This window comes from Schistocerca serialis, chromosome 10, assembly GCF_023864345.2.
Source record: "Schistocerca serialis cubense isolate TAMUIC-IGC-003099 chromosome 10, iqSchSeri2.2, whole genome shotgun sequence".
Lineage (NCBI taxonomy): Eukaryota > Metazoa > Arthropoda > Insecta > Orthoptera > Acrididae > Schistocerca > Schistocerca serialis.
In genome coordinates, this window is record NC_064647.1 from 166,571,304 (window position 1) to 166,587,327 (window position 16,024).

General features: G+C 43.8%; 1 protein-coding gene across 5 annotated transcripts in view; it reads right to left on the reverse strand.

Moving 5' to 3' along the window:
- The window catches only part of LOC126424864 (zinc finger protein 239-like), a 262,872-nt gene that overhangs the window by 12,007 nt on the left and 234,841 nt on the right, over window positions 1-16,024 (reverse strand). The gene's annotated exons all lie outside the window — the stretch shown is intronic.

The window sequence follows — 16,024 nt, forward strand, 5'->3', positions numbered from 1 at the left end:
TCTCATGCTAGCCAAAATTAGAACCCGATGCTAATGATGACTATTTGTCTTTAAATCACGTACCACAACTGAAATAGGAAATTACAATTTTATGTAATATTATCATCGAGCAAATAAAAATATTTTTTTATATACCACCACAATGTCCACCACATGAACTAACGTCTAGCATCTACGCACAGATACATAAGCCACATAAAAGACGCGTAAAATGTGGTGTCACCGCCAGACACCACACTTGCTAGGTGGTAGATTAAATCGGCCGCGATCCATTTAGTACATGTCGGACCCGCGTGTCGCCACTGTGTGATCGCAGACCTAGCGCCACCACAAGGCAGGTCTCGTGATACGAACAAGCACTCGCCCCAGTTGTACGGACGACCTAGCTAGCGACTAGATGTACGAAGCCTTTCTCTCTCATTAGCCGAGAGACAGAATAGCCTTCAGCTAAGTTAATGGCTACGAACTAGCAAGGCGCCATTAACCTTACAGTGATTGTAATTAAAGTCTCCTGTGTATAGTCAAGAGCGATGTACCACAATGATTGATTAAAGATAAGTATTAATCCAGCTACATACTTTTCTTCATAGCATTAATTACGTAGCCTGTTCCAGTACTTCACGCCCGTCTGCGTTAGTCTAGCGTGCATTTTCAGCCATCTCGAACTACAAGGTGTTGGCCCAGCTGCCGACACATCACATGGCGACGAGTCTACAAAGGATCTTGTGTTTTACTTTGCCCTAATTTATTTGTGTCATGGCTTCGCCACATTCTCCAGATGTACTGTCCGAATTTTATCGCTTGCAGAATCAGCAGACGCAGGCGTTATTGGATGCCCTTGGACAGCTCGTCCAGGGTCAACGTGCCATTCAAACCGATGCGGCCGCAGCCGCTTCACCGCTACCGCACCCACAACTCGCAGTTGCACCGCCTTTTAGGCACTACGACCCGAACCACGAGACTTGGCAGGAATGGTCCCGCCAGTTTGCCTTCCACCTCGCCGCCTACAGAATTCAAGGTAATGAGCGGCAGACGTTTTTGCTTTCTTGTGTCGGTGTGTCCACATACCGTGTGATAGTGAAATTGTTTCCCCGACGCGACGTAGCAACTCTGTCCTACGAGGAAATTTTGTCTGCTTTAGATGCCTATTTCAAAGAAACAGTTAATGTGGTTGCAAAGCGGTATACGTTTTTTCGTACAAAACGTATGGCCGGTCAAACTAATAGGGAGTGGGTAGCAACATTGCAAGGACTTACTAGGGACTGTGCCTTTGACTGTGACTGTGGTCTTTCTTATTCAGATACAATGGTACGTGATGCAATTGCACAGAACGTTTCTGATGTTCGCATACGGGAGCAAATATTGAAACTAGTTAATCCCTCCCTTCAACAAGTGATCGACATATTAGATAGACAAGACACACTTGACTGTGCTCAGGAATCTTTTGAAACTTCGCCAGCGGTGTGTAACATTAACCGGCCCGCCGGGCGAGCTGCGCGGCCCGGTCAACTGCCATCGCGCAAACATACGCAGCTGCCGCCGCGCTCTAAGCCACTTGTGCCGCGCCAGCCCACAAATGCAGTGAAATCATGCCCGCGGTGTGCTACTAGACATTCGCGTGAACATTGCCCGTCACGCCAAGCTATTTGCTTTTTCTGCAATAGGAAAGGACATGTTCAAAGTGTTTGCCAGAAAAAGCTCAGATCAGACAATCACAATCATTCCAGGCCCTTTGCTTCGCGCCGGAATCGAACCAAGGACACTCAGGATCGTGGACCTTCGCCCATGGACATTCATGTAGTTAATTCCGATTCGTCGAGTGACACTTTCTCTAACAGTGACTGTGTTCGTCCCACAAAAACTGTGCGTCGACGTCGCCGGAAATCACGTCAATTAGCAAGTGATTCTGTCCCAGTGTCTATTCCTATTGCACAAAACAGTCGCTCTTGTCGTCAGCAGGACAATAAACTTTTTGTGGACTTAGACTTTGAAGGCAAAGTGATACCATTCCAGCTCGATACCGGAGCTGCAGTTTCATTGCTCAATCACGAAACGTACAACCAACTGGGCGCACCTCCGTTGCGTGCCGCAACTGTTCAGTTAAAAAGTTATTCCGGACAGACAATACCTGTGTTAGGACAGTGCACTCTTTTTGCAACATATAAAGGACTAACAAAACTTGTGTCATTTTACGTTCTTCGTTCTTCTACGGCAGTGAACTTGTTTGGCTTAGATTTATTTCAGTTGTTTAACATGTCTATTGTAAATCAGGTGCTATCAGTGAATCAAACTGTGCCTTCAGACAGTGTTTCTCGTCTGTGTGACGAATTTGAAGACATTTTTGCACCAGGCTTAGGTTGCGCTAAAAACTATGAAGCACATTTGGAACTGAAAGTAAACGCGCAACCGAAATTTTTCAGAGTGCGCACTGTTCCTCACGCATTGCGTGGTGAGGTCGCAAGAACATTCCACGATTTAGAATCACAGGGTATGAGTGAATGTGCGCAATGCTTCTTCTCTTTCAGCTCCGCTTCATCGCGTATGCCGTACAGGTGTTCCGTTTCTCTGGACGACGGAATGCGAACGCGCCTTTCGCCAGTTGCAATCGGCGTTGCTTTCTCATACTTGCCTCACGCCTTTCGATCCCCAGAAACACCTTTTGTTGATGGTAGATGCATCGGATTTCGGGATCGGTGCTGTCCTTGCGCACAAAATTGGCTCGCATGATCGCCCTATTGCCTTTGCGTCCAAATTGCTCTCGTCTGCGCAAAGAAATTACTCACAAATAGAGAAAGAAGCTTTGGCTCTCGTGTTTGGTGTTACTAAGTTCCATGATTTCTTGTATGGTCGTCACTTCACCATCATCACAGACCACAAACCTTTGACATCGCTTTTTCATCCGAACAAGCCTGTACCTCCGCGTACAGCGCAGAAATTCATTCGCTGGTCTATTTTCCTCTCGCAGTACCGCTACGATATCTTGTATCGGTCCACTGCTAAGCACGGCAACGCTGATGCGTTGTCCCGTTTGCCTGTTGCTGAGGATAAAGCATTCGATTCTTCCGAACTTGCTTGCCTGTTCATTGATTCGGAAACCGATGAAGTGGTCGAATCGTTTCCGATTGATTTTCGTCGTGTAGCTACAGCCACAGCTGTTGACCCTGTCCTTGCTACTGTTTTGCGTTTTGTTGCTACGCAATGGCCTTTGTCAAAGTCTCGGATCGAGGATCCGTTGGTTCGCCGATTTTTTGCTCACAAGGAGAGACTTTTTGTTCGACGTGGTGTTTTGTTGTTGCGTTCTGATAATGATCAGTCAAGAGTCGTGGTCCCACGTTCGTTACAGTCCTCTGTCTTACGGCTTCTTCACCAAGGACATTGGGGTATAGTGCGAACGAAACAACTTGCTCGTCAGCACTGTACTTGGTTCGGCATCGATGCTGCGATTACGAATATGTGTTCTTCTTGCATGGCGTGTGCCGACCAACTATCCGCACCGCCGCGGAAAGTTTTTGCATGGCCAAAAGCCACTTCCCCTTGGCAACGCTTGCACATGGATTTTGCTTGTCCATTCTGGAATGCTCGATGGTTGGTTCTGGTCGATGCCTTCAGTAATTTTGCTTTTGTTGTCCGGATGTCTTCCACGACGTCCTCCGCCACCATCCAAGCGTTGTCTGCTATCTTTTGCATTGAAGGTCTTCTGCAGACTATTGTTTCCGACAATGGCCCACAGTTCATGTCCGCAGAATTTCAGTCATTCTGCCAGGCCAATGGTATTCAACATCTGACATCCGCGCCGTTTTCGCCTCAGTCAAACGGTGCCGCTGAACGATTGGTCCGGACTTTCAAGTCACAGATGTTGAAATTGAAAGAGTCGCATTCTCGGGAGGACGCATTGTTGCTCTTTTTGTCTTCGTATCGCTCTCAGCCCCAAGATGGTCGCTCGCCGGCTGAGTTGCTCCATGGTCGTACTCATCGCACCTTGATGTCTTTGCTGCATCCGCCGCATCAGGTTCCTGTGCAGCGGCAGACTCCTGCTTTTGCTCCAGGCGACGTTGTATTTTATCGCAACTATCGAGGTTCACGGCGTTGGCTCGTAGGGCGCATTCTTCGCTGCCTCGGCCGCGCGATGTATTTGGTTTTGGGGGCCTCTAGTGAGGTGCGTCGGCATCTCAATCAGCTGCGCCTCTGTCGTCACACGGGTTCTGCCGCTCCCCGTCTGCTTTCAGCGACGGTGCCGTCCGGTCAGCGCCCTGGGGACCCATCTACTGGCTCGCCTCATCCCCAGGTGTTACCGACGATGCCTTCCATTTTGCCCCTTGGCGACGCGCCGCCGCAGCAGCAGCCGCCGCCGCCGCCGCAGCCGCTGGTACTCCCGCCGGCGCCGCCCGCCTTCGACGCTTCGCTGCAGCCGCCATGCGCCTCTCAGGGTCACGCGCCGCCGATCGCTTCCCGTGACCAGCTGTCCTCCGCCATGGCACTCCCGCCCGCTCCGGACCGCATGATGTCATCGCGCGTCGGCTACCCCGACGCCATGGAGGTCGACCCTTCGGCCCCTCCTGTTTCTTTACGGGTGCATACACCGCATGTTGACGTGCACCCTGGACTAGGTTTTCAGGCGTTTCCTGGCTCCCCTCAGACCGATTGGCCGGGTGCGGGTGGCACAGCCTCGCCTGTTGTTAGGCTCCCCACCCCATTGCATACGTCAACATGGGGTCCTCCCCACGGCGGGCGGAAGCCTTATCTCACGACCGTTCGCCGATTTGCGGGGGAGGAATGTGGTGTCACCGCCAGACACCACACTTGCTAGGTGGTAGATTAAATCGGCCGCAGTCCATTTAGTACATGTCGGACCCGCGTGTCGCCGCTGTGTGATCGCAGACCTAGCGCCACCACAAGGCAGGTCTCGTGATACGAACAAGCACTTGCCCCAGTTGTACGGACGACCTAGCTAGCGACTAGATGTACGAAGCCTTTCTCTCTCATTAGCCGAGAGACAGAATAGCCTTCAGCTAAGTTAATGGCTACGAACTAGCAAGGCGCCATTAGCCTTACAGTGATTGTAATTAAAGTCTCCTGTGTATAGTCAAGAGCGATGTACCACAATGATTGATTAAAGATAAGTATTAATCCAGCTACGTACTTTTCTTCATAGCATTAATTACGTAGCCTGTTCCAGTACTTCACGCCCGTCTGCGTTAGTCTAGCGTGCATTTTCAGCCATCTCGAACTACAAGGTGTTGGCCCAGCTGCCGACACATCATAAAACTTCTCTTGCGATTTTCTCAGAGTGCTAGAGTAGTGCACTTTACTACTTCGACATTATGTTGTTTTAATGACCTACTAAAGGTGTCCAAAGTTTGAAGTAAATCTCTGACCCCAAAGTCGTATGTTTTCGTCACGCCACAGTGAGTAAATGTAATGTGCTTTACTGTCATTTAATCGCTTACAGTAAATGTATCGGATATACTGAGAGAATACCTTGCAGCGCACGCTCTATAGCAATGCAAGCACATTGCACATTTTGAGATCCACTTCTGGATTCACTGAGAACTTTACACTACTCGAATGTGATTTTAAGGTATTCAATCCAATTTAAAGCAACAAAAATGCCCATCCTTGAATCTACCAAGAGTGGAAAGAAGATGCTAACGGTGATGTCAACAAACGTCTACAAGTGTGCTTAATTTCTATTTCACAGATTTAGCACACAGGAAATATACTCACTCCATAACCATTTGACTCACATATGGATCCTACGTGATGAAGAAAACTCAAATTCGCATGGTTGACGCTCATCAGAGTCAGTTCCATAGTGAGGAAGCTTGATGTTCACACAGCAGTCATCTACTACGCTTACTACGGCGTACTGAATCGAGACTGTGAGAAGCTTCAACGTCTAATTTGATCCATTATAAATGTTTTAAAGTGTACAGAAAGTAGTGTGTGATGTTTTAGTGTGTATGAGACTCAGTAAAAATTGACCATAAGAAAACTAAGTACAAAATCTTCTAAATTTCGCCACTAACTTTACGAAAAGATTGATAACCAACTAAAAATCGCGCGTTTCTTATATATTCCAGTAAAGTCAACGAAATGAAACGGACTCACACATCGCAACATCACATATGAAGGGCACAATACACACAAAAACGAACCTAATAATGGGTATCATTATCCGCAACGTGTCGCGTGAAAAGTAAATAAAGAAAATCGTGACTCATAGCAGAAGAATTATTTATAAACAAAAGTTTTACTGTGAGAAGGTTTTCTTCGGATTTTGTTAAGGAATTTCTTGTAGTAATTTGCAACCCCTCAAATGAAACACAAAATGAGAGCCTATATTGTGCTGGTCCACAGTGCGATTAGGACTGACAACTCACGCCACCCTAGCGTCGGAATACGTGCAGAACAACTGAGTTAATGGGACCCTACCGGCAGCAGCTATCTCTCATTGCGATATTGGTCGCTGAGAGTAATAACGCAACGTCAGAGATAAGAACATTTGTCGCTTATGTGAAGTACGGCATTCCTGCAGTCCGAAATTGAAATTTTCTCTCTCTCTGTCTCATCTTACATGGGGATTATTCTAATGTGACAAAATTCATGGGACACCTGCTAATACCTTGTCAAGCCACCTTTCGCCTTGCATAGTGCAGCAACTAGACGTAGCATGGACTCAACAAGTCGTTGGATATCCATTTAAGAAACACTCAGCCATGCTGCCTCTACAGCGAAACTGCGAAAGTGTTGCCAGTAGGGGATTTTGTGCACGAACTGACCTGATTAAGTCCCGATTCGCTCGAACTGTCCACAGTATTCTTTAAGCCAACTGCAACCAGTTGTGACCCGGTGACATGGCGCATTGTCATCCATAAAAATTCCGTCGTTGTTTGGGAACATGAAGTCCACGAATGGCTGCAAATGGTCTCCAAGTAGCCGAACATAATGTTTTCCAGTTAATGATCGGTTAAGATGGAGCAGAGGACACCGTCCATTCAATGTAAACATAGCTCACACCATGAAGGAGCCACCACAAGCTTGCACGGTGCCTTGTTGACATCTAAAGCGGGACTCATCTGATCAGGCCACTGTTTTCCAGTCGTCTAGGGTCCAACCAACATCGTCAGGGGCCCAGGAGAGACACTGCAGGTGATGTCTACTAGCTGTTAGCAGAGGCACTCGCATCGTTCGTCCGCTGGCACGGCCCATTAAAACCAAATTTCTCCACACTAACCTAACAGATACGTTCGTCGTACGTTCCACATTGATTTCTTCAGTTATTTCACACAATGTTGCTTGTCTATTAGCACTTACAGCTCTACGCAAACACCATGCTCTCGGTCGTTAAATGAAGGCCGTCGGCCATTGCGTAGTCCGTGGTGAGAGGTAATGGCAGCAATCTGGTATTCTCGGCACACTCTGGACACTGTGGATCTTGAAATATTGAATTCCCTCAGGATTTTCGAAACGGAATGTCCCATGCATCTATCTCCAGCTACCATTCCCCGTTAAAAATCTGTTAATTGCTGTCGTGCGGCCATAACCTAGTCGGAAACCTTTTCAAGTGAATCACCTGAGTAGAAATGACGGCTTCACCAATACGCTGCCCTTTTACAGTTTGTATAAGCGATACTACCGTCATCTGTGTATGCGCACATCGCCAACCAATGATTTTCGTCACGTCAGTGTATGAAGCATAAGTCACAGCAGAAAGGGAATGCCAAGTGAATTTGCTAAATATCCGCAACAATGTTGTCAGTTCTCAGCTGTGCAGGGGGCAGCGATGAAGCAAATGCTTGTCGTACTTGCTCGTCTTATATGGGCTCTAAGAGAGGATAGATAACAATCCAACAGAATTTCTAAACTCATTGGGGGAAATGGCAACAAAACGACTATTCATGTTGGTGTGTAGTTTGTATGAGTCTGGCGACATACCATCTGACTTCCGGAAAAATATCATCCACACAATTCCAAATACTGCAAGAGCTGACAAGTCCGAGAACTATCGCATAATCAGCTTAACAGCTCATGCATCTAAGCTCCCAACAAGAATAATGTACAGAAGAATGGAAAAGAAAATTGAGAAATTGTTAGATGACGATCAGTTTGGTTTTAGGAAAGGTAAAGGGACCAGAGACGCAATTCTGATGTTGCGGTTGATAATGTAGGCAAGACTAAAGAAAAATCATGACACGTTCATAGGATTTGTCGACCTCGAAAAAGCGTTCGACAATGTCAAATGGTGCAAGATGTTCGAAACTCTGAGAAAAATAGGGTTAAGCTGTAGGGAGAGACGGGTAGTATTCAATATGTCCAAGAGCCAAGAGGGAAGAGTGGACGACAAAGACTGAAGTGCTCGGATTAAAAAGGGTGTAAGACAGGGATGTAGTCTCTCGCCCCAACTGTTCAATCTGTACATCGAGGAAGCAATGATGGAAATAAAAGAAAGGTTCAGGAGTGTATTTAAAATTCAAGGAGAAAGGATATCAATGATACGAATCGCTGATGACATTGCTATCCTGAGTGAAAGTGAAGAAGAATCACATGATCTGCTGGATGGAATGAGCAATCTCATGAGTACAGGATATGGATTGCGGGTAAATCGAAGAAAGACAAAGGTAATGAGAAGTAGTAGAAATGATAACAGCGAGAAACTTAACATTAGGATTGAAGGTCACGAAGTAGATGAAGTTAAGGATTCTGCTACCTAGGCAGCAAAATAATCAGTGACGGACGGAGCAAGGTGGACATCAAAAGCAGACTAGCACTGGCAGAAAGGGAATTCTGGCCAAGAGAAGTCTACTAGCATCAAACATAGGCCTCAATTTAAGAATTAAATTTCTGAGAATGTACGTTTTGAGCACGGCATTGTACGATAGCGAAAGTGGACTATTGGAAAACCGGAACGAAAGAGAATCGAAGTATTTGAGATGTGCTGCTACAGAAGAATGTCAAAAATTTTGTAGACTGATAAGGTAAAAAATGAGGAGGTTCCGCGCAGAATCGGAAAGGAAAGTAATATGCCGGAAACATTGACAAGGAGAAGGAATAGGATGATAGGACAGCTGTTAAGACATTAAGGAATGCCTTCCATTGTACTAGAGGGAGCTGTAGAGAATAAAAACTGTAGAGAACGACAGAGACTGGAATACATCCAGCAAATAATTGAGGACGTAGATTGCAAGTCTTACTCTGAGATGAAGAGGTTGGCACAGAAGAGGAATTCGAGGCGAGTCATATCAATTTAGTTCCAGCTATCTGTATTTAAGCCATTCAATTACGCTTAATTCAGAACTCATTTTTTGAAGCTTTCCGGGGTGGAAGGGGGCTGTTAACAGCGGTGTTATATAATTTCAGCACCGGAAAAGCAAAACTGGTGTATTAGTTTCAGCTCATGCAGCGTATAGCACGTGATACATTGAGGTATATAATTACCATCACAATTTCAATTTACGCACAATACAGACGAATAAAACACATACTCTGATGATTTGCAACGATAACTTATTTCAGTGGAATGAAAAGTCATAGGAAAAAACATTAGTCCACACATCACAAAACTGTAAGGCGTCAAACACTGAACCACTAAACTGACTGTGTCTGCGGCCAGTTTTGTGCCAGATAGAAATAGAACTTCACGACTATTACGAGAATGCTGAAGCATGTTAGTGAGGCTGGAAGCAAGAAGAAACACAGTTACCTAATTATGTGATGCCATGCAGTAATCAGTTCATTTGAGGATACGAAAGTTATCTTCATTAACAGTGAAATTAAACTGTGGATGTGTGCAATGTGCAAGTTTGCGCCTTCATATGTTTTTCACTTTGAGAGCTATACATATCACGATTACTAACTAGCCTGCTCATTGCCTTCGTAATTCAGTGGTCCTGTGCATCGCTACCAAATAGCGACAAGAAACCTCAAGCGAGTGAACGAATAACAATAATAACAGTAATAATAACAGATTAATAATAAATGAAGTTTATTGCATTGCAGAAAAATGCTGACAGTTAGAATTACAAATAAACAAAAACAATAGGCTGTTCAGTTAGCGCAATGCAAATGTTTCCTTAGCAATGTGTTACTGAATTTCGTTCTGGCTATTACCAAAGAAAAAAACGAAACCACTGAAGTACTAAACATCGGTATTCCAACGAGATGTGAACCAGCGACTACCCTTGTCTTGTATCACGGGATGGGCATGGTGCCACGGTGCAAACACGACAGTGGTTCGTTTAATTCTTTGTCATTATTCTTGTGATAGGTAATGCAGACAGTTACAACATGAAACAGAAGACCAGTTGAAAATTTAGCATTGAATTACCCCAGACAAAAAATATTTAATTTATGATCTCGGTCTTACATAAACGTGATGACAATTCAGGTTACTTCGTCACTATGAAAAGAGAATATTACGAGAATGTGGTAGTATCACTCAGTACTAATTCCGAAATTGACTGAAAGATCAAACGTTGTCTACGATACTGCGAGGTCTGAGATGGACTAGCAATGCGAAAAACTTCATGGACAGTTCACAGTGTCGTCACTGCTGTCCCCAGCCTGTTCCAGCCAGACGTCAGTGGAACTATACTAAAACATGCCGATGTAAGAGACAACTTCAAACAGATTGCAGATAACACCATCGAAAAACACGAATGAATTGCATACTTACCCTGTTCGGCTTGCGTCGAAAATTTATTTTAACACAACTAAAATGTGTGTAAAACGACCTTGTCAAAATGTCATCAAGAATTGTTGACGTAAGCGGAATCATATAGTTGAGGTAGACTAGGGGTACCTTGTGCATGAAACGACATTCTTGGGATCAAAACAGTTCACTTTACCAACTCAATGTGATATCTTAAGCGGGAATTATTCAGAATAGTTAATCGAGATGACAAGGAAAAGTCAAGTGAATTTAGCACGATAAATTAGTCCCACACCTGCAAATCACTGTTATGACACAATGTTGCCAAAAGAGTCTACAATGTAGCAAAGTCTTGGCAATGGTAGCGGCAAGAAGAATGCGATTCTGTAGCAGGAATCCTGCATGATCGTAGCCAGACATCCAATCTAATGCGAGACATTGTGCTCTCCAAATTTTAAATATGTGCTGTGGTCATCTGTCTGAATAATACCCCAGCGCGTTTTATTCTCAATTCTGTGACTCTGATCATGCTTAGTTAGGGACAATGTTTGTGTGTACTGACAACAATACACACCATTAAATAACAGCAGGAAGACTGACAAGTGCTTTCAAGGAAGGCTTCCTCACAATGAAATTTACCTTTGATGTCACTGTATTTTTCCTATAAATTTTGTGTGTGTGTGTGTGTGTGTGTGTGTGTGTGTGTGTGTTGTATCTTGTACTATTTATACATGATATGTAATCCCAGTTGCGAATATGGACAACAATCAGCTGTACAATGGAATGATGACACTGAAAATTTGTGCTGGACCAGAACTCGAACCCCAGTTTCCCGCTTATTGCGAATGGTCACCTCACCATTAAGCTATCTGAGGAAGACTCGTAGCCAGACACAAGCTTCCATATGCCATCAACCATGTGTCTGCAACCTGCACTCGTACATGCATTGTGTGTGTTCCCATACAGGGAAGACATTTAACTTGAAAGTCGCTTGCCTGACGTTGGCAGATAAATACGATATTGTAGTGCATGTGTTGTTCTGAAGCATGATGCAACGTTCCTTCAGATATACATGCTTGATCGAAGGAACAGCCAGTGCAGCAACTACAGCCGTTATGTGTGCAGGAACAACACATTGTACTTCTGAACACCAGACGCAGTATTGTATTTATTCGGCAACACCGGACAACTGACATTCAATTAAAATGTTTCCCCTGTACAGAAATATACATAATTAATATACAAGCTCAGATTGTACACACATGATTGACAACATTTTGAAGTTTGGGTCTGGCTATGAGTCATGCTCAGATAGCCTAATGGTAAGGCGTTTACTCACAATCTAAATCTACACTCACGTGCCTGGCAGAGGGTTCATCAAACTACCTTCAAGCTATTTCTCTACAATTCCACTCTCGAACAGCACTTGCAAGAAACGAGCACTTAAATCTTTCTGTGCAAACTCTGATTTCTCTTATTTTATCTTGATGATCAGTTATCTCTTTGTACATGGGGGCCAACAGAATATTTTCGGAGGAGAAAGTTGGTGTTTCAAATTTCACGAAAATATCCTGCAGCAAAGAAGAACGCCTTTATTTTCATTATTACGACCAAAATTAACGTACCATTTCTGTGGTGTTCTCTCCCCAATTTCGCGACAGTAAAAAGCGGGCTGCCCTTCTTTGAACCTTTTCAATGTCTTCCATCAGTCCCCTCTAATGTGGATCCCACACCGAATAGCAATACTGCAGAAGAGGGTGGACAAACGTAGTGTAAGAAGTCTCTTTAGTCGACCTGATGCACATAATAAGTGTTCTTCCAATAGATAGCAGTGTCTGGTTTGCTTTATCCACAACATTATCTATGTAATCGTTACATTGTAAGTTATTTGTAGTTGTAGCCCCTAAGTATTTTGTTGAATTTACATCCTTTAGATTTGTGCGACTTTTCGTGTAACCGAAATTTAGCTGACTTCATAAACAGTGGTAAATAACTTCACCATCTGCAGACCATCTAAGAGGACTCCTCAGATTGTCTCCTACGTCATTATGTAGCCCATGAACAGTAGGGGGCCTACAACACTTCCTTTTACTCCATGACTTTCTATCAATAACTACGAACTGTGACCTTTCTGACAGGACATCACGAATCCTGTCTCGCAACTGAGGCAGTTCTCCATATGGAGACAATTTCAATTTCATTAGAAGACAAATGTAACGAACGGCGTCGAAAACCTTCTGGAAATGTAAAAATATGGAATCAATTTGACATTCCCTATTGATACCACTCATTACTTCGAGAATGAAGAGCTAGCTGTGTTTCACAAGAATGATGTCTTCTGAATCCGTGGTATTTGACAGTAAATCATTTTATCTGAGGTAATTCATAATGTTCGAACCCTACTGCAAACTGACGTTAGTGGTATGGGCCTGTAATCCAGTGGCTTATTCCTATTTTCTTTCTTGGTATTGGTGTGACTTGTGCAACTTTCCAGTCTTTAGGTACGGGTCTTTTGAAGAGCAGGCAATTGTATATGATTGCTACATACGGAGCTATTGTATCAGCATACGCCGAAAAGTATCTGACTGGTATACAATTAGGACCAGAGGTCTTGCCTTCATTAAGAGAGTTCAGCTGCTTCACTGCACTGAGTGTATCTGCTTCTAACTTACACATATTGGCAGTTGTTCTATGTTCGGATCCTGGAATATGTACTTCACCTTCTTTGGTGAAGGAGCTTCGGAAAATCATGTTAGTAACTCTGCTTTAGTGGCATTATCATCAGTGACATCACCATTGTTATCACGTAGTGAAGGTGTTGATTGCATCTTGTCACTGGTGTACTTTACATACGATAGAATCTCTTTGCATTTTCTGACAGATTTCGAGGCAGATTTTCCTCGTGGAGACTATTAAAAGCATCTCACATTGAAGTCTGTGCTAAATATATCCAGTGTTGCAACTCCTGTTATAATGAGGTTTGTGAAATACATCTGTCGAAATTATGCTAAGTGCTTGTATAACACCAGAATCTAGAACTTCGAAGTAGTTTCTCATATACACATAGTCTCCCTTTTACACAAACAAAAAACTGGAATTCAAATTATATTTGTGATATATGAGCGAAGTACACAGATTTTGTACACTATTGATTTAGTGACACCTCCATGAATGCCAAAGATGAAAATTGCTGTGTTAATTCATTCCATCCAAATCAGCGAAATTTGTGAACAATACACAATAACATGCTTAACAACACAATTATTTTATTATTGATGAATTAATCACGTTAAAATTGTAGGCATCTGTACCCAATACTTGAAAATGTTTTTTTGGGCTTTTTCTGGCTTACTCAGTATGTGAAAAAGAGTAAAAATTACCGCTTCTGTTATCGGCCACAGCAAGTGTGCAAGACGTTGTGCACACTATGATACCCTTTGGGAATTTCTTTCATAAATGAGATTACCTGTTTATTGAATTATGTATGCAAGACAGATGTTTCAACTACTTCACAAGGAATATGAACTGACGAGCAGAGATGTGGAAACATACTGAATTCGTTTATACATACTGGTGCGTATTTCGGTATTTCAAAACTGAGTTAGCACTAGCCGTGACTAATATGAAGAGGTAATTGATGATGACAGTGACACACACACACACACACACACACACACACACACACACAGACACACACACACACACACACACACACACACACACAAATTCTCTCAACGTATGGATTCATAAAAATGTTCAAATGTGTGTGAAATCTTATGGGACTTAACTGCTAAGGTCATCAGTCCCTAAGCTTACACACTACATAACCTAAAATATCCTAAGGACAAACACACACACACACCCATGCCCGAGGGAGGACTCGAACCTCCACCGGGACCAGCCGCACAGTCCATGACTGCAGTGCCCTAGACTGCTCGGCTAATCCCGCGCGGCTCTGGATACATAACTTGTTACAATGGTTTGTTTCTAAGTGTGGTCTCAGTAAATCAATACTAATTTGTACCTAAAGCCGTATACCACAGAAAATAGAAAAACTTCAATATCGCCGGCCAGGGTGGCCGAGCGTTTCTAGGCGCTACAGTTTGGAACCACGCGACCGCTACGGTCGCAGGTTCGTATCCTGCGTCGGGCATGGATGTGTGTGATGTCCTTAGGTTAGTTAGGTTTAAGTAGTTCTAAGTTCTAGGGGACTGATGACCTCAGAAGTTAAGTCCCATAGTGCTCAGAGCCATTTGAACCATTTTGAACTTCAATATCAGTGTCCACGACGTGTGTTCAAAAAGTAAGGTGACTTTATATTTTTATGAAAAAATATTTATTTATTCATCAATATTCATGTTGTCCCATTTAAAGTAATCCCCCTCTGATACAATACACTTGCACCAATGCTTCTTCCAATCCAAGCACTTCTCATAAGCACTTTTTTGGTACAGCCTTGAGTACTTCCAGCGATGCAGTTCCCATTTCCTCAATCGTTGAAAATCTTTGTTCTTTCATGGGTCTCTTCAGTTTTGGGAATAGGAAAAAGCTGCAGGGGGCCAAATCTGGTGAATATGATGGCTGGGGCATGATTGTCGTGTTGTTTTGGCCAAAAAATCTTTCACAAGCAACGATGGATGAGCAGGTGCATTGTCGTGATGTAAAAGCCATGAATTTTTTTCCACAATTCCGGACGTTGTTGCGTATTGCTTCTCGAAAACGGCGCATAACGTCAAGGTAATACTACTTCTTGACCGTTTGACCTCGAGGCAAAAATTCATGATGCAGTACTCCACAGTAATTGAAAAACAAAGTTTTTCTCACTGTTTGTTCGAACTTTGCGTGCTTTTTTCGGTCCTGGCTCTCCGGGACGCTTCCATTGGAATTACTGGGATTTGGTTTCAACGTCATTACCGAAAACTCATGTTTTGTCACCAGTTATGACCCTTTTGAGCAAATCAGGATCATCATTGGCGTCATTCAAGAGCTCCTGAGCGATGCTCATGCGACAGTTCTTCCGATCAAAATTTAGAATTTTTGGAACAAACTTTGCTGACACCCGTCTCATGCCAAAAAATCCAAAAAATCCAAAAAATTGCGTGACACGAGCCGACCGATATGCCACAATCCTCAGCAACTTCTCTTACGGCAATTCGACGATTTCCCAAAACTATTTTCTTCACAGCTTCGACATTATCATCTGTTGATGCGCTGGGGCGTCCAGAGTGAGGTTCGTCAGTGGCATCTTCTCGGCCATCTTGGAAGAGCTTGTACCACTTGTAAACTTTTTTTACTTAGAGCAGACTCACCGTATGCCTCTGACAACATTTCAACTGTTTTAGAGCACTTGATTCCATTTTTCACGCAAAATTTGAT